Source organism: Rhipicephalus microplus, chromosome X, assembly GCF_043290135.1.
Source record: "Rhipicephalus microplus isolate Deutch F79 chromosome X, USDA_Rmic, whole genome shotgun sequence".
NCBI classification, from domain to species: Eukaryota; Metazoa; Arthropoda; class Arachnida; order Ixodida; family Ixodidae; genus Rhipicephalus; species Rhipicephalus microplus.
In genome coordinates this window covers 197,153,933-197,171,355 of record NC_134710.1, presented here as the reverse complement: position 1 = coordinate 197,171,355, position 17,423 = coordinate 197,153,933, and the positions used below count along the sequence as shown (strand labels likewise).

Sequence of the window (17,423 nt, the reverse complement as noted above, 5' to 3'; positions counted from 1 at the left end):
AACCACGATATGATTATGAGAGACACCGTAGTGAAAGGCTCTGAAAATTTCGACCACCTGAGATTCTTTAACGTGCACTCAAATGTGAGCACTCGGGTCTACAGCATTTCCACCTACATCGGAAATGCAGCCGCCCCAGCCGGGATTCAATCCCGCGTCCTGCGGGTCAGCAGCCAAGTACCTCAGCCACTAGATCACCGCGGTGGGGCTGTTTCAGACAAATGAGAGATCATCAAACTAGACATCGCATTTGCGAAAAGTAAGACAGTATTCCGAGATCGTTTTCAACAATAAATATTTTCGTTGACATACACAAAAAAGAAACCTTCATGAATGAATTAATCAATGCGCGTTGAGCGCGTGTTCGCCTTCCTCGCCTCTATTCTGCGAAAGGAATGCTAGGATTTACGCGTAAATTCACTGGTGTGAAAAAGATAGTTCGAGGATATCTGTCAAGCCCCATGCCACTGCGTCTCCTGCACCAATGGTTTAGTCAAGTATAGTTCAGCGGGTGCGGAGGAATTTGAACGTGTGGCCGCCCAACAATGCGATCTCCTGCGTAGTTGTTGGGCGCCACACGTCCGCCTGTTCCATTCCGGAGCACAGCGGGCTGCTGACAAGAGGTGTAGAGTCTCCGTCCTCCTTGTTCTCTTCTATCAGCTCCTGCAAACTTAGTCTTGTGTCGTAAGGAAAGTGACCCATGGTCGTAAGAGCGACACAATGTAGGAGCGAATCGCATCTCGTTACCTTTTCTCTTTGAACATGCTGCATGGGCCAAACTTTCATAAGAGTAGCAGAAAACTGCCTCTGTTTGCGTTTCTCTGAATTGCTACATTCGTTTCTACAGAGTGCTCCACACGAATAGTTCCCACCATTTGTTTGGCAGTGCGCCTGTCGTTAAAGTTCCATATTTCAATTTTCTCGATGTGTTTATGCAAGTCTATGTAATGACGCATCAGTTGCGAACACAAGTAACCGGAAATTGCGTAGTGTGACGTTAACGGTTTAGTCTGCACCTAATATTTACTACTACGTGTACAGTTTCGTGTTTCGACGGGCTGCATTGTGTTGCTTAACGTCCTCGCATGAAAATGACGTCGACAGCATGTGTTCTCAAATAAAGACCTCACCAAACAACGAGGCGGATGGCACGCAGAAAAAACGAAGTCGAAATGTCAAAATTCCCGCTATTTTCCAGTGCCTGTGATTTACAAGGCCAAGTACTGAACAGACTGGTAGCTGGTGAAGGTAGACATTAACCGACCAAATAAAACCGTAAAAATACTAGAAACATACGCAGTAAGGGGTACGAAAGATTTTGAATCAAGCACCAGTCTTAGTTTCTTTCATATGTGTTTTTCTTCGCTGATTCTTCGTTGGGGCCAATGCCATTTTTATGCGGCTGTCGAAGAAAGAAGGAACTTCACTTCCCCTAAATATTCTCTTTAAAGTCACAGTATAATCGTGAATATTATTTTCATGGCCTCGAGCCATGCATTTCAGTTTTCCTTTTCCATACGCACGAAATGGCTCTCAATTGACGGAGCGCTTGTTTTGCCTCCCTTGGCTTTTGTGAACCCACCTGTACGTTTGCGCTATTTCATTGGCGTCATGTTTTAATGAGCCGAAATTGCTTTCACGCATATAATTTACTGTGTACAGTCTGTTTCCCCTTTAGCGGAAATTTCGTGGCGCGTGGCATTGCGATCCGGCCGTGACACGGCCAGCCAATGCCACCTAGATATGTTTTGGCATCCTCACTTTTCCAGCGGCAGCCTCTGACGTCACACCGTTTAGACCGGTGTGTTTCGCTGCACAGATGTGCCTACGCTTGCTCTCGTCACTGGACAACATGGATTGCCAAACCTGATGAACGTTTTCGTGGCGTGCTGTTGTGCTTGTTGGCGACTCAAGCAGACCGTGTTTTTCTGTGCCCGTGAAATTCAGCATGAATAGGTGATGCGCTTCGTGCACTGGATATTCACGATCGGTACGGTTGCAAATTCAAACGGTTGTGCGATGCTGCATGAAACATTGTCGCAGCAAAGGGACCGAGGTTGCGTTTGTTCTCATTACCCAAGGACAACGAAGAACGAAATGGCAGCGTGTTGTTCGTCAAGTTATGTCGACATCCGTTTCCTTTGTGAGGAAAGGATGTCGACATCAGCCTATCTTTACCTGGTAGAGAAAAATAGAAGGAATGCTGTTGCAATGTTGAGTGCATCGGTTTTGTGCGTAGTATTTTCTTGCCGGCATTCCAACCACTTTATTGTGGTATTACAAGTTTGCGCCAGTCTTGCCACCACCTTAGCATAATATGTTTTCTTGAAGTTTAGATGCGTGTACACACTTACGGTATGCGCTTTCCTAATTAGTTTTCAGGAGTGTGAGCTGTACTTCAAGCTAGAGTATTCAAGAACCACTACAAAATATACCGATCCAAGAACCGGCAGTGCAGTAGAAGCACCCACAAGGGCTTTATCTATACCGAGTACTAACATTTTTCCCAGGCCCTAAGTTATAAGAGCGACTACGCACCACTGTGAGATGGGCCAGAGCAAAAGAGGAAACACCGCTTCTTGTGTTGGTCACAAGAGAGTTTTATGAAACGAAATATTTTGTTTTCCCTTGCAGTGATCATCACCCTGATATTGTTTGAGTAACATACATGTGGCAGCAGCACAAACTCTCCTCCACAACTTCATGTCTATGAGGACAAATGTTCGAAAGAGTACAAATAAAATTGCAGAAAGTTTGCAAACAAGATGGAACAGCTTCTCTACATGTTCTAGATAGTGTGTGTGCGCGCGCGCGCGTCTGTGTGTGTAATGAAATAATAACATTTACCCTAATGATTTTGTCAGTTTGTTTGTCCGTCCAACTTTGCTCTTATAGATCGACCACACGTTCGATAGCACATTCTTTTTTTGCTTTTTCGTGGAAGAAATGGTCCACAGAAAAACCTTGAAATGATTTCAAGTGTAATAGACTACTAAAACCGGCGCTTTTATTCACGCAAAAGGCAAAATAGAGCTGCCTATAAAACACATCGCAAATGCTTTATCTTTCCACGGGAGACGATGGTAGCAATCGATTGACAGCCTCCCGTACGCGTGGTCGCTCGCGCACAACGAGTGACGTCACGGCGGCAGTAAGCAGGCTTGAAAATATTATTATAGGTTGCATTGAGCCTGCACCGTCCGAAATCGGCGCCTTCATTCCTGCCGCTCGGGACATGACGAGGTACCAAGTGAAGTTGAAAGCTTCACGCGTGCATTTGGGTGCCAGCAAATGAGTACTACCTCATGTAATGGACTCTCATCGTGAAGACGCACGTTCAGGCAATCAGCTTAACCTACAGCTTTTGTGAACTTGTTCTCGTTTCTTTTATTGTGTTGAACCAGTGTAGCTGCTGGCAGTCGCTGTAGAGTGGTTCGGTTTTCTTTAGCGTAAAATAAATGCCGCAAAATTATGGCCTTCCCTGTCGGAGTGTACTGTGGGGCACACACAAAGAATATACGTGACCGCACTCAGTACCATGGCGTTTTGAAAGTGCAAACGTTGCATGCTGTTAAATACTGTTTCTAGAACTCCATTATTGCGTATGAAGGCCGATTTGTTGGCATCCCAGAGCGTTTAGTACAGGGGAGCTATTCTCGCGGTGTCCGATTGTGGACATGTCTAATTCACCTCAGCACGTTCAGTTACGCAAAAAAAAAAAAAAACTGAGTCGTGACGCACAGAACCCGCCAGCACATTCCCAGAGTAAAAAGAAACTAAGTGGACGAAATGTAGAGTAACAGGACTTTAAACGAACTGGAGAATTCTGCTCGTGCGTATGAACGTTTTGAGATGTTTGAAGAGCCATGCAGCGAATGCGTATACAGATCTTTCAGAGGCGTCAGGCGGGCGGCAGCGTTAAACTTAATTCAAAGACTAACGTGATTAGAGTTTATGCGCGGCCTCAAAGATGTGCGTCTAAATGCGAATCTCTGAGAGCAGCTTTTGTTGTTGCAAGACGTATTCCGTCTTTGTCATTTGTGTCGAGAGTTGTGAAAGCTGCGTGGCGTCAAAATGACGTGTGGCAGCTTGGGCTAGTTGGTATGGCATGACGATAGTTATAGCGCGAGAACAAAACGACGACACAGAGACAAACAGGACACGATATACACGAGCGCTCGTGTCTTTCGTGTCCTTCTTGTCTCTGTGTCGTCGCTTTGTTCTCGCGCTATAACTATTGTCATGTCAAAATGACGTTGCGGAAGAAAGACCAGAAACAGACAGCGCACTCCAGCCAATCAGGAGAGGCCGCATTGGACTTGTCCTGGAATCGGACACCGCCAGAACAGCTCCCCAGAATAGCAGCCTAGTTTCCGAAGCAACGATAAAGTCAGCAGGCTGCCCGATAATGTGGCCAGCGCACACCGCCACCACAGACGATGCGATTCAACACCATGCACGCGCCTCAAGCGTCTGCGCATGCACGAGTTACTGCCGGCGCGCGGCTGCAGTTCTGGCCCCATCGGATACCAAGTGCTCCGAGATTTCTCCTAAGTAAGAAGTAGACTGCACCCACTGAGTAAGCAAGAAGAGGCGTGACACAGATGCGACGATTACACAATACCGAAAGAGAGAGATAGAGAGAGAAAATGTATATGCAGATAATGCAGATTGTTTGTAGTGTCTGGTCTCAAAAAGGCCTATTAAGTGCTCACTAGAGTGCATCCGACTTCACAGAGCTGTTAGAGCTTCTCTATTACCTTTTTATCATTCAAAGAACATCACTATATTTTAGTGTCGGCATTGGAGTACAAAACTTAAATAATTTCGATGCTTTTCTATCACTGCATTATTCAACTTGCCAACTGCACTAGACCTTATTTTATGTACCCCAGTTGCCTTGTAAAAACACGGGCTGCCAGCGATGCTTGTCAGTGTTTGAGACATTTTGTGATATAAATTGTTCATCAAATGTTTTGTATTTTAGTATTTTTTTAGATTCCAGGCATGGCTTTGTTCAAGGTTGGCCAAACACAGCTTTACGCATGCGCAAGCGAAACGACAGAAGGCACGTGGAATACTCGCATTACCATGCAGGGTCGACCAAAATGCCAACGTATGTAGCTACGAAACCTTCTGTGGCTTTGCGATACAGTCCACCACTTAAGCATAACACACATGTGGAGCGCATGCCCATTTATATGCGATCCGGCATCTGCACGTGATCCGCTTGGAACGTCTGTAGGCGACCTACCATAACAGTGAGACCCTAAGATTGCGCACATGAGATGACCCAGAGCCAATACGTTGCGTAAGGTTTTGTATTTTCCATTCTCTTTGTCCCAAGTTTTACGTTTTTGCTAATTATTTCCTTATACCCGAACTAATAATCGTACGTCTTTGTGTTATATCCGACATTTCTTTTCATTTACTCATCAGGATCAGTCACCCCCCCCCCCCTCTACAATATCTTGCGCCTTCATTTCTGCAGAGCTACTTATGGACAATACTTAAAGACGCTATACTTAGATTATTTGCCAGAAACCAAAAAATGATTTTTGGGGAGTGCATGTGCACGGCCGCTTGATCTAAAAAGTGAGTATAAGTGGCCGTGGCATGTGCAACACCGCTACAAAAGCATTGCAAAAATGCCTCTCTATCCTTTGTATTAAAGACGTCCATGAAGCCGGCGTTGGCTCTGGCAGCGCGTTGGCTCAAAGTCTGGAACTGGGGGCGTGCTTGAGCGGGTATTGCCATGGCGGAAACGACCATCTAGAAGGTATCCAGTCGCTTTTTGAGCAGACTGCCGAAGAGCTGTTCGACCGAGGGGCCGCACTCGTATCGGTTGGAGTTGAAGCACGGATCTGTGGGCTCGTGGTGGCTGAATTCCAAGGCTACGGCGTGTTTCTGGCAGACAGCTGTGGAAATAAAATGTATTATCTTACTTCCAAGACTGCGTGGTTTCAAGTTGAAACTGAGTTTAGCAACGGTGCCCAATATTTTAATTGCATTTAAATGACGTACCAATGGCTATCATGGGAACACGCGCACTGTCTGAGCCTTATATAGCATGTCTCAAAGTGACGCCGGCCGACTAGGTACCCCTAAACAACACCTCCTTTATTCCATTCAATTCCAGTGCATACACGTTCAGGCCTCAACGGAAGCCGTCAGTCCGCCATAGTTCAGGAAGTGGTCGTGATGAAACGCCACATGATGGGTAGCTCTGCTCGAGTCACACGTGCGTCCGAGCGCTTTCCAGTGAAGATTCAATAGACGCGTTTCTCTCTCCAATATCATACGTCTGTCTGGTTTGTTCCTTCGTGCTCCTTTTTGTGGCTCGAAGCAATGCCACCACCACGTCACAGCGCCCTTGATGCAGCACCATCGCAGTGACGCGTCCCCATTGGTTGCCTGCATAGCGCCAGGAACGGAGACGCGCTCTCTCAAAACACCATGTCTCCTCTAGAGCTGGCGCGACCGCCAACATTGTGAACACGAGGAATGCAAGATGGCGCCCAAGGATTTGTACACAATTTGAACGAAAAATTCCGAGATAACCCCCTCACGACGACACGGCTGACTTCACGTGATTTCGCCAGACAGGTTCCTAGTTGGTCGACCTCAACGTGCGAGCGACTGCTTAGCTAACATGGCTAACAGACCGATTTCGGTGAAACAGGTTAGCTGCACTCCTGTCAATGTGCGCGTTACTGCAAAACGAACATCAGTGTAACGTTCGTTTTTCTTCCGCAGTCCGTACTGGTGTTCAAGTTCAAGTTTATTCATTGCTGAGTACATGAGTACAAAAAAAAAATGAGCTCACATAATATATACAGCGTCAGGAGGTCCCAAAGTAAGAAACTGTCAGGGGGACCTCCTATCGTTAATGGGGTACATAAAAGGTAAGTAACAGCAGCAAAAGCTACAAGTGCGAACAAAAATAAAAAGTGCATTCAACACAGAACAATAAATAGTCAAATCGAAAAAGTTAATTTACCAGAACAACATTATGCAAAACTACAATACGTAAAGGCAGGAATTGAAAACGTAGAGGTAATAATGAAAATGTTTTATTACAAATGAACAAGGGGCTCAATTAACAGTATGCTTTTCATGTTATGTTTAAAAGACTGCAATGAATGAGACGACTTAACATGAAGAGGGATATTATTCCAAAGATGAACACAAAAGAAGCGTGCTGTGTATCTACCATAGTTTGATCTAATTTTAGGTAAAAGGAAGTTATTACGCTCTGAAAACCTGGTATTATTGCTGTTGACGAAGATATGGAAAGGAATATTATCAAGTGATATTTCGCGATGAATGAGACGGTATGTGATGAGCGACAATCTATGATAAAACAATTGTTGAATGGGTAGGATTCGAAGATGTTGATAGATAGGTAGAGAATGGCAACGAAATGGGCTAAAAGTCATTAACTTGATTGCCTGGTTTTGAAGACGTTGAAGCGGTTTGAGATGAATGGCGTATGTGTTACCCCATGATGATAAGCAGTATGATAAATGGCTATTAATATAAGCGTGATAAAGTGAGATGAGAACATGAGGTTGAAAAAATGCACGTGTTGTAATGATAATGCGGATACCAAATGAAACCCTTTTTATAAGTGAATTGGCATGACTATTGTATTTAAGATGTTTATCGAGAGTAACACCAAGGAATTTAACATTGTCAGATGCCAGTAAAGTATAATTATCCAGCAAGACAGTTATGGAGGAAGAAACCACAGTTTGTGGGCTATGAAAGAGTACGAAAGTTGTTTTAGTAGGATTAATCTGAAGTTTGTTATTTCTACACCATGAATGCACGTTGTTAAGATCTGCATTAAGTGTGTCTTGAAGTGCGGTGAGCGATTTATGTGGTGAGTAAATGGTCGTGTCGTCAGCATATAGCAAACACTTAGAAAACGTAAGCGTATTAGGTAAGTCATTTATGAATAGTAGAAATAACAACGGACCTAATATAGAACCTTGGGGAACACCGCAGTTAATTAATTTAGTCGATGAAAATTGAACATTAAGATATACGACTTGTGGCCTGTTAGACAAGTAGCTACGAATAAGATTTAGAGTTGGGCCAGCAATACCAAAAGACTCGAGCTTATCCAGAAGAATAGAATGTTCTAGTGTGTCAAATGCCTTTGTTAGATCAATGAATATGGCACCTACAACGAACCCTTCATCAATAAATTGTTTAATGTTATCCGTGAATTTGAGCAATGCTTGTTCCGTTGAATAACCATTCCTAAAGCCAAACTGGTGTGGGGAAAGAAGATTAAATTTGTTTAGATAGTGCATCAGACGACTGTAGATAAGCTTTTCAATTACTTTGTCAAAAATGCAAATGGGGCGATAGTTGTTAATGTTATCACGAGAGCCTTTTTTGTACACAGGAATTATTTTACCACGTTTCAACAACTCAGGAAATATACCGGTTCTGAAAATTTTGTTAGCAATATCTGCAAAAACTAATGATATGTCTGCAGCAACCAGTTTTATTCTAGAGGGCCGGATGGAGTCCAGGCCTGGTCCCGTAACTTTGAGGGAAGAAATTACGTTAAAAACTTCTGAAGAAGAAACCGGGCGAAGGAAGAAGGACTGAGGGTTACGTGGAAGACGGGCTGGAACGCTAAGTGAGAGCGTATTTTGGCACGCGGCAAAATGATCGCTAAAAACATTTGACATATCAGCTTCGGTAGAGTATTCCTTGTTTTTGTAAATTATTTTTTTAATGCTGGCATCGGACTCTCTAACATTCAGAAATTCTTTAATTAGCTCCCAATTACGCTGAGTATTTGTTCCGTTTTCAATTATTCGCCGTTCATAATATTCCCGTTTTGCACGTTTGAGGACGCTAGAAAGAATGTTGCTATAATTTTTAAATCTAGCTCGCAAAGATGCGTTGAAAGGCTGCAATTTCACCTTTTTGCAGCCACTCTTAGCGACCCCCTTTGTCTAGACCAACGAAAGCATAGTGACGTAGATGGTGCTGATGACCAAGTAGCTTTCCTTGTGCCACTTCTTGTGTACCATCTTCAACTGCGGGCGTGTTCGGTTCACGCTAAGGGGACCCCGCACGGACAGCAAGCCAGTGGTGATGCCAGCGTTGCCGGAGGGTTCAAGCTTCGTCCTCTGGGCATGTTGCACACATCATTGCTCAAGGTTTAACCAATACAGTACATAGTATATACGATCAAATCCACTGAGTCAAATCTACATGCATGGTAACCATGTGGATTTGACTCAGAGAATTAATAAGCTTTATAGGCTAATAGCATTTTTAACAGCAGGTAGTAAGCACAGAGTACCGAATGCTTGCCAAAGAAAAAAGGTTGATAGCATCGATATTCTAATTCATTGACTAAGGTACATCTGCATGCACCATAACACATACACTGTTTGTGCAAAAGATTTCACTCAAATGATGGACTTTTTGAAACTAGACACACAATGTTGCAATAAACTACAAAGCAATTCAATTCACTGAGTGAATAATCACTTTGGCAGACTCAATTAAAAACAGTTAGTGTAGCAATTGATGGCACCGTATAACTGTTCGTATAAATGTACCAATTACCTTGGCAATCTGCATTAATACTTTCTATAGCTGCATTAAATTCTGTCATGATTGATAGAAATACTCATGAGTCAAAACTAATGAACGCCAGCAGTTGGAGAGCCGGTTTAACCCTCTCAGCGCCAATCCAAAGATAACTCTGACGACACGGACACAAGCCCTGCCCATCTCAAGCTATACTCGTTTTGGCTCATTAAATTGCTTCCTGCCACTTGAAAAGCAATTATTGTAAAAAAAAATTAAACAGAGAGAACGCATGGTTGTACAGCAGCGCTGGCTTGAGTCTCTTTCCCATCAACTTTTCCATCACCTTGGGTCTCTTTTCCATCACAGTGCAGCTATGGCAAGGGAGCATGCCACATGTGCACACTATTTGGCAAAAGAGCCGTCCTAAAAATATACTTGTTGTGACTGGTGGCTGCTCTACCATACGATTTTCATTACGAGCTTTATAATATCATCGGCTCTTTGATACTCCATTACTACCGATAGACGTTGAGTCAGTTGAGTGTGGAAGCTAGTATATGGGGACAGAAAGAGGAAGGGGTTTTGAATTAGAGTATAGGAAAATGCTGAACTGTGCACATCTCTCATGCAGTTTGGCTGTGCAAATATGGGAGAGTTATTATGCCAATTAGAATCAAAAAGGCCAGAAGAAGGCCTTCCATATCATCCACCTATGGTGACCGTTCAACGAAACAACACTGCCGAACAAATAGACAGCCTCGCGTGGCAATTAGCAGCAGCAAAAAAGGTAGTGTATTTGGCAAGATGCCCTCCTACATTCCTTAAGCATGGGTGCCAGCAGGATTTTGCTTTGGGGCCTGTGAGCCCATGTTGCATCTTTCTACTCTGAATAAAGTGGATTAGTATGTTAGTAACTATGAATTAAAGCAATTATATTTAAATTTATTAAAAATCATTGATGCATTGCTTGTATTAGTGCTATTTATATTTTTATAAGATAATTCCCTATAAAATGTTTAATGTCAATCAAATGTTATTGCTTTAATGAAGAGCTTCTATGCCACAATTTCAGAGGGATAGAGGAAGCTGACAATACTTGTATTAACATGTGTATATTTTTAAAACAGTGGTCTGCAATTATACTAAGTGGCTCTAAAATATGTATTGGCCATTTTGAACAATTTGTCACATCTATGCAACATAAACCAAATAATTTCAAGAACTAACGAAAAGCAGTACAACCAGCAACATGACCTGTAATTGTTTTTGTAATTGAGTAGACTTGTTAATTACATAGATTAGAAAAACAGGAGTCATCAACCTTTTTAGAAAAACCCTGGTCTTGAGACAACCCATTTGTCTGAAATTTAATGTGCATGAGCATTGAACTTGTTTGATTAAATATGTAGTTCTCACAATATATCATTCATGCTAAATTTAATTATATTTGCCATGTAGTTCTTGAAAATGCATGCCTAATTTATTCCAGTGATATCTTCTCTTACTTACCTTGATTTCTTTTGTGACAAATTTTAAGCTGTGCTTACTGCCAAATTGTTTTGTTGAGCATAAAGAGCATACAAGCAATCTGTCAACAAATTGTTTTGGTCTTGCTGCATCTGTTTTTTTTTTTTCCAGCAGAGATGTTGAATATTGTTTATTTGTTAAATAGAACCAAAGTGATCAATCAAATGCTTTTGGTGATCTATTATATACCGACTATTTACACTGTGAATTGTTATTTTTAGCTACTTAAAGTGTGTCTAACATCTTCTGGCTCACAGTGGTTACTTTTTCTTAAAAACCAAATGAAATAAAATTTTACTTAGGTCAAATCCAATTTTATTTCAACACACATACATTCAGGTGATGTTGAGGACAATGAACTAAAGGCCAGCAAGGCTTCATGTGCTTCATGTGCGCATTTTTAGGCAGTGACAACACAAGAAATGAGAAAAACATTTTCACACTATAAAACAGAAGTGTTAGGATGTTCACATTCTCAACTGAATTATTACATAACTGTGCATTCTCAAAAATACAGCTGACCATCGATATACTACGAAAAGCTCGAGAGCAAGGTAAAACAAAGAAAAATGTTGTGCTACATAGAGAAACTTCATAGAATGAAATAAATGAAACTATTCATGCCATAGCATATACAGATATAACTGAGTAAAAGGCTGTGATTTCCTCCTAACTTTGCAGGATCGGTTTCTCTTCACTCTAACGCTATAGCCATATAGCATTAGTTGATGAGGCTGGACGGTGCACTGCCCTATACATGGAGCAATTAACTCAGCAGTCAGTAGGGTTCTCACATACCATATGGTACTACAGGAGAGGGTAGATGATGTGGGTCATGCACCAATTTTCTGAGCAGCAACACTGACCACCTTGACAGGCTTCCAGGTCTCTACACTTAAAAAAAATTGCAACCCAACATTTGCAAAGGACCCGCTCGCCCATCAGTGTTTTACCCTACTAGTATATGCCTCTCCCCACAAACACCTAACAGGAGAGGCAGTCATTAATAGGAGTAAAATTCAAACTGGAGTTTATCCCTTCTCAAAAAAATTACATGCCATGTTCTTTACATGCTATCGGAGTTCCTGCTCCTACTGCTGAGGAAGTCCTACACTATTAAATTAGCTGGGGCTGCTGAAAGTATCCCCAACACTTGACACACACGGAAACTGTCCAGTTCTGACCTGGTCAGGCTGAACAGGCGGCTAAGGCCAGTGAGGCCCTCAAGTAAGGCTCCCCCCAACATAAGTCGCTCATACTGCAATCAAGCTTATCTGTTCCGTACAGTTTTCTTCCTCACAATTGGCTAAGCCACTTCCCATCGGATGGCCAACTTATCACTTGACTTGGTACTTCTATCTAGTTCCAAGTTGAAGCTTGTTACCATGAGAAGTTAATATGGCAACAATGCTCCCACTCAACTGGTCTCTGTGTAAGCATTTATTGGACTTCATCTTCCTCATCTGTAAATAACCATCATCAGTCTTTCGGTCATTCATTCGTATTCGACACCATCTTGTTGTTCTGGAATAAAGGGACGGCAGAACCATGTTATTTCAATATACTATTAACTTTTCGTGTCACTCTGTCTATATGAAATATATATGAAAATATATATGAGCTACATGAAAATTGAATTCAATTGGAATAAAATGTTTTCTTTCAGGCACTCTTTGGCAGTTCAGGTTCCTCCTTCTCTCATGTGTCAGACATGCCTTCTCGAATGCCTTCATCTAGTTCGTGCTAAAACCGTACACCTGCTTGGAAGCATATATTGGTTTGATAAAATATTTGAAGTAAAAACAAATGAAGCTGTAAGAAATGATGCACAATTCCCTTTAGAGCACTTGCCAGAATGCTGCCTTTGCAGTAAATGAGTTGCGAGTCCGGTGCGTTGTTGAAATTTGCTATACTTTTTATTGCCTCATCCGTATGACTGAATCTTATTTGCACTACAGAAACAATTGCAGCATAGAGGTCCAAGGTCATGCCTATTATCTTTCCATGAGGCTGCTGTGGTGCACTTGCAAAAAAAAAAGAGGGGGAAAATTTTCAGAAGGTTTGATTGTAACGATCACTGAAACTCCAAGATGCAAAAACAAAACTTAAGAAAAAGCTCTAGAAAGGCATCTTTGTTCTAAGACAATGTAGGCATAATAGCGACACATGCAGCTTCCTTAAGCTATTAAATTTTGCCCAGAGTAGTTTCTACTCGCTCCTTCCTCTCACCTTACATAAAAACAGTCTCACAATACAGGGGCACACAAACTTTATCTGTATGTTCTTTCATGGCATTACTATGAATGTCCTTTAGTCGTCAACTACATCACTTAGAAAAGGAAGTGATGATTATCCCACTCTTTTTTTAAAAAAAAGTTAACTAGTAAGTACAGACCAATAACTTAAAAGTAAGAGTTGTCCAAACAAACTTGCATATGTAGGGCTGTAGCAAGAATAGAGAAAACATTTATATAGCTAAGTGTTCTTCAGAGCTAAGGTTGAAGGGGGCTCTTAGGACTCCAGCAACAACAAGCTTACTGGGCCTGGTCTAAGGCAACCACAAGGCTCTTTAAGACCTTCTCAGAGAGTTGCATTTCTCACGACCGATGTGGTATCGTGTTGGTCAGTATTGACTTCACCTCACAGGAACATGAAGGGCACTCGTACATAATATGGGTCAGTGTTGGCACTGCTAAGCTGCAGGGGCGCTCATCTCGGTATACTGCGGGGCGTAGCTTTGAGTGTGTTGGTACATGGGTGTGTGTTTGTCTGCAGTAGTGCCATAATCTGTGATCTGTCTCTGGGCTTTCGGGATGTCAGCTCGACTGAATGGTTGCTTACAGATTCATCCCATGGTGCTTCTGTCGCCCAGTATGTATTAGCATGAGATACACCCCATGTTCATTTCCTGGTACAGCAGTGTGTAGAGAGCACCGAAAGATAGACATGTTCTTGTGCAATATGAGAGTTTAGAATTTTGGTGGCAGCTCAATGAAAATGTGTCCACATAATTAAAAAATAATTTATGTCATTGTATAAACGTGAAAGAAAATACGCGCTGATTTGAACTTGGAACACTCATTTCTATGACTGCAAATAAAGAAACAATGCAATGGTTTAAAAAGTTGGGCTTAACTGCCAATCACGTGCACTGCGGAGAAGCACGCAGTAAAGACAAATACAATTTGACCTAACTGGCATTCACAGGTTGTGCTTCACCGCTGTACACGTGCCCTGCGGAGAAGTACACAATAACGACAAATACGAATTTATCAAACTGACATTCACAAGTTCGGCCTCACCGAGTTGTACGTGTGCTATGGAGACCAAAGGTGCTTGTGCAATATCTCTTAACACACTTGAAGCAAATATTTTTTTTTATGGGAACTAATCGCTGTTCAGTTACACAAAAGCTTGTGTATGTAAGTTTCAACATATCAGCGTAACGAGACGATGACAAGGAGCAAGTTCCACAACTCTTCAGGATGCTATAACAGGTGCCAAAAGATTCAGTCTTTTTATGCATATATACATAGGAAGCCTCTGAGAAAGTGTTCTCGAATCCCGGCAGCATAGCTCTATATTATCATGCTGTCTGCTAAGTACAGGTATTTCTGGCTATTACATATGGGATAGCAACAGACCTAGCAGTGCACAACTACAACTAATAGAGATATATAGATAACTGCTAACCTGTTGTGGCAAGGCCGCACACTGCAGCCTGCGTCATCTTTCGATCGAGGAAGTACAGTCATCATGATGTATGTTGACAAAATCGCCATGGGGCAGTGGTTTGTGTGCTATGTTGTCTACAAGACAGCTGCAGGATTCGTGGAGACAATGCACGGTGTAAGAAAGATACTTCTCAATCGCTCAAACTCGCTTGAGCAAGGCGCTAGCTTGAGAATCTGGCCTCGCCCACAGAACACTCATAGAGTAACATGTATTACTCTATGAAACACCTATAGAGCAAAAACTGTCGGCGGCGGCGTGCCGACGTCTCGGCGCACACCTCTACTTCTGTGTGGGACTGGCTGCTGGCGCCTTTACTTTCCCACACCGCTCCAGTCGTAAGGACCCTAGATAAAACAAGTTCAAAGAGATTTTATATTTGTGCATGATTTTTTAACACTTCTACAGTATGGTGCCTTGAGGATGCACTCTGAGTTGTCACAAATTGTTTGAACATTTGAAGAACATCCTTCCCTTCTTGTCATAACACGTGAAATTTCACACAAGGGTTCTCCTGGGGTCTGTAAAAACAGTAAATGTGTGTATTCAATGCGGCATTTCATTAGGAACACAAGTGCACATTTTTCTTAAAGGCTCTTCTACTTCCACTTTGAATTAGTGTCCAAGACCAAGCGAGGGCCCCCTCTACATCATGTCTGGTTATCTTTCAGCGTACAGGGGATGCTTGCTCATGATTTTAAAGTAGTATGAAGTGGGAAGTGGTGCTTAGGCCAGTGTGGATTTCTCATTTTCAAGTATAAGAATCTTGAAAGCGTCTATTCCTATGTGCTATACAAGAAGAAGAAACACGGCAAGGCCAAGTACGTTTACACTGTTTTAAGCTTTACTTCAACATGGTGAAACTTTCATGTACAGTGAACATTATTAAATGAGTTGTGGAAATGAGAGCAAGCTCAGCCATGTGTAGTCTTTGAGCTTGTGTGGCCACATTCCTCATGTTACCAGTCACAGTAAGCATAGCTATATTCTATCCTCCTTTATGAAAGTAAACATGCGAGCACGAGGACTGCACTCTGCAGCAACTGCCTACAGCACCATCAACCTACGGCTGAAGAAAGAATGTCCACTTCTGTTATTTAGCAGGGCCTGTCCAACGGCCATGATTCATTATTTTGTTTAAAAAATGTCATTTAAAAGTACGATTTCACAACACCACACTTACTGTGCCACGATGCTTGGTAAGTAAGAAAATGCGCAAAGAAAATGCCACGTCAAATATCATAAAGTCCTAAATTTTCATGGCGTTTACTGGGTCCTACATAGCTTCTAATCAATAAAAATGAAGAAAATTGTGATCTGTGGGTGTCATAGACCTAGCATACGAAGTTTTAGAAAATATCACCAAGCCAATTACAAAAATATGAAAAAGACATTTAGAAATTTTTTATGTCACGCACGGACATTTTGATGCAAATTTCAAAAGTGAAACTATAACGCTAATTTTTTCTGCTAACAGTAAACTTGTGATAATGAAACATATAGCATTAGCATTAGAGTTGTCAGAGCACAGTTTTGTCAATCTAAATGAAGTCATTGTTTTTCTTAAGTATCCTTGTAATGCTTTTGTAAAATACACACAAGAAGCTTGTGAATCAAGTGAAAATCTGCACAACAAACTGGTGTTGGGAGTCCACAGTTTGTACAATGTGATTTCACCCATGCCGCATTGCCGCAGTGAAGGGCATCAAACTTCTCCAGACTACAACACCAGAGGCCTATAGATTCCTCCAGAGTTTGCTTCCACAATTTCAACCATGTGGGTTCAACAGTAGCAAAACATGTCCTCTAATCCACTTGTTCTATACAACCATATCATAAGCAGACACAAACCCATGTATTTCTCTTGATTTAAATATTGTTTGTTGATATTGAAATGGAAAAGTTGTCTTTAGCACTGATATTACTGAAAATAGAACCATTTGGGAGAATAGGTTCAACAGCTCTACTGCTAGCCTCCCTTTTGTCACCCTGTTCCTCAGTAGATTTTCCCAATAAAGGCTTCCTGCTGAATCAGTGCAAAATTATGCGAGCAATTCGAATTTTTTTTTTAATCTGCAGTATGCTTCCTTACTCATCTGTTATATAATGCACCAAATTATTTAGAGCTAACGTTTTTAGTGACTTATTAGTTTTTCTGTGATACAAAATAAATGAAATCATTCTAATAATCCCACATGCAATATCAACGAGTCCAATATGAATTGCTTGTCCAGAAGTGGATCAGTGAAGTTGTATAAAATTTTGCATATACTCCTGTATGTGAGGTCTTGTCAGCTCATCAAATTGTGCTTCGATTTGTTTCTCCGCACAAACCCACTTTTTGAAGCAAAATCTACTGCAATTTTCGAATAGCACAATATTCTACACTGGGACACAAAAGAGAAGACACAGACAAGTGCTTTAGTTGCTAGTCGGCACTTGTCTGTGTGCTGACTAGCAACTTAAGCAACTGTGTCTTCTCTTTTGTGTCCCAGTGTAGAATATCGTGCAGTTCATACTTCATTATACAAAACTAACTAGCCCAAAGCTTCACCCTACCAAGCATTAAAGAGCTTACTTTATGAAAATTCTGGCGT

At 41.8% G+C, this 17,423-nt stretch overlaps 1 long non-coding RNA gene across 1 annotated transcript in view; it reads right to left on the bottom strand.

The window, feature by feature from the left end:
• Positions 1-5,928: 5,928 nt before the first annotated feature.
• The window catches only part of LOC142775921 (uncharacterized), a 32,241-nt gene continuing 20,746 nt past the window's right edge, over positions 5,929-17,423 (bottom strand). Inside the window, exons 2-3 of the long non-coding RNA XR_012887150.1 lie at positions 8,946-9,155; positions 5,929-6,414 (exon numbers count right to left, since the gene is read on the bottom strand). This is a non-coding gene — a long non-coding RNA (uncharacterized LOC142775921). The remainder of the gene's footprint in view (positions 6,415-8,945; positions 9,156-17,423) is intronic.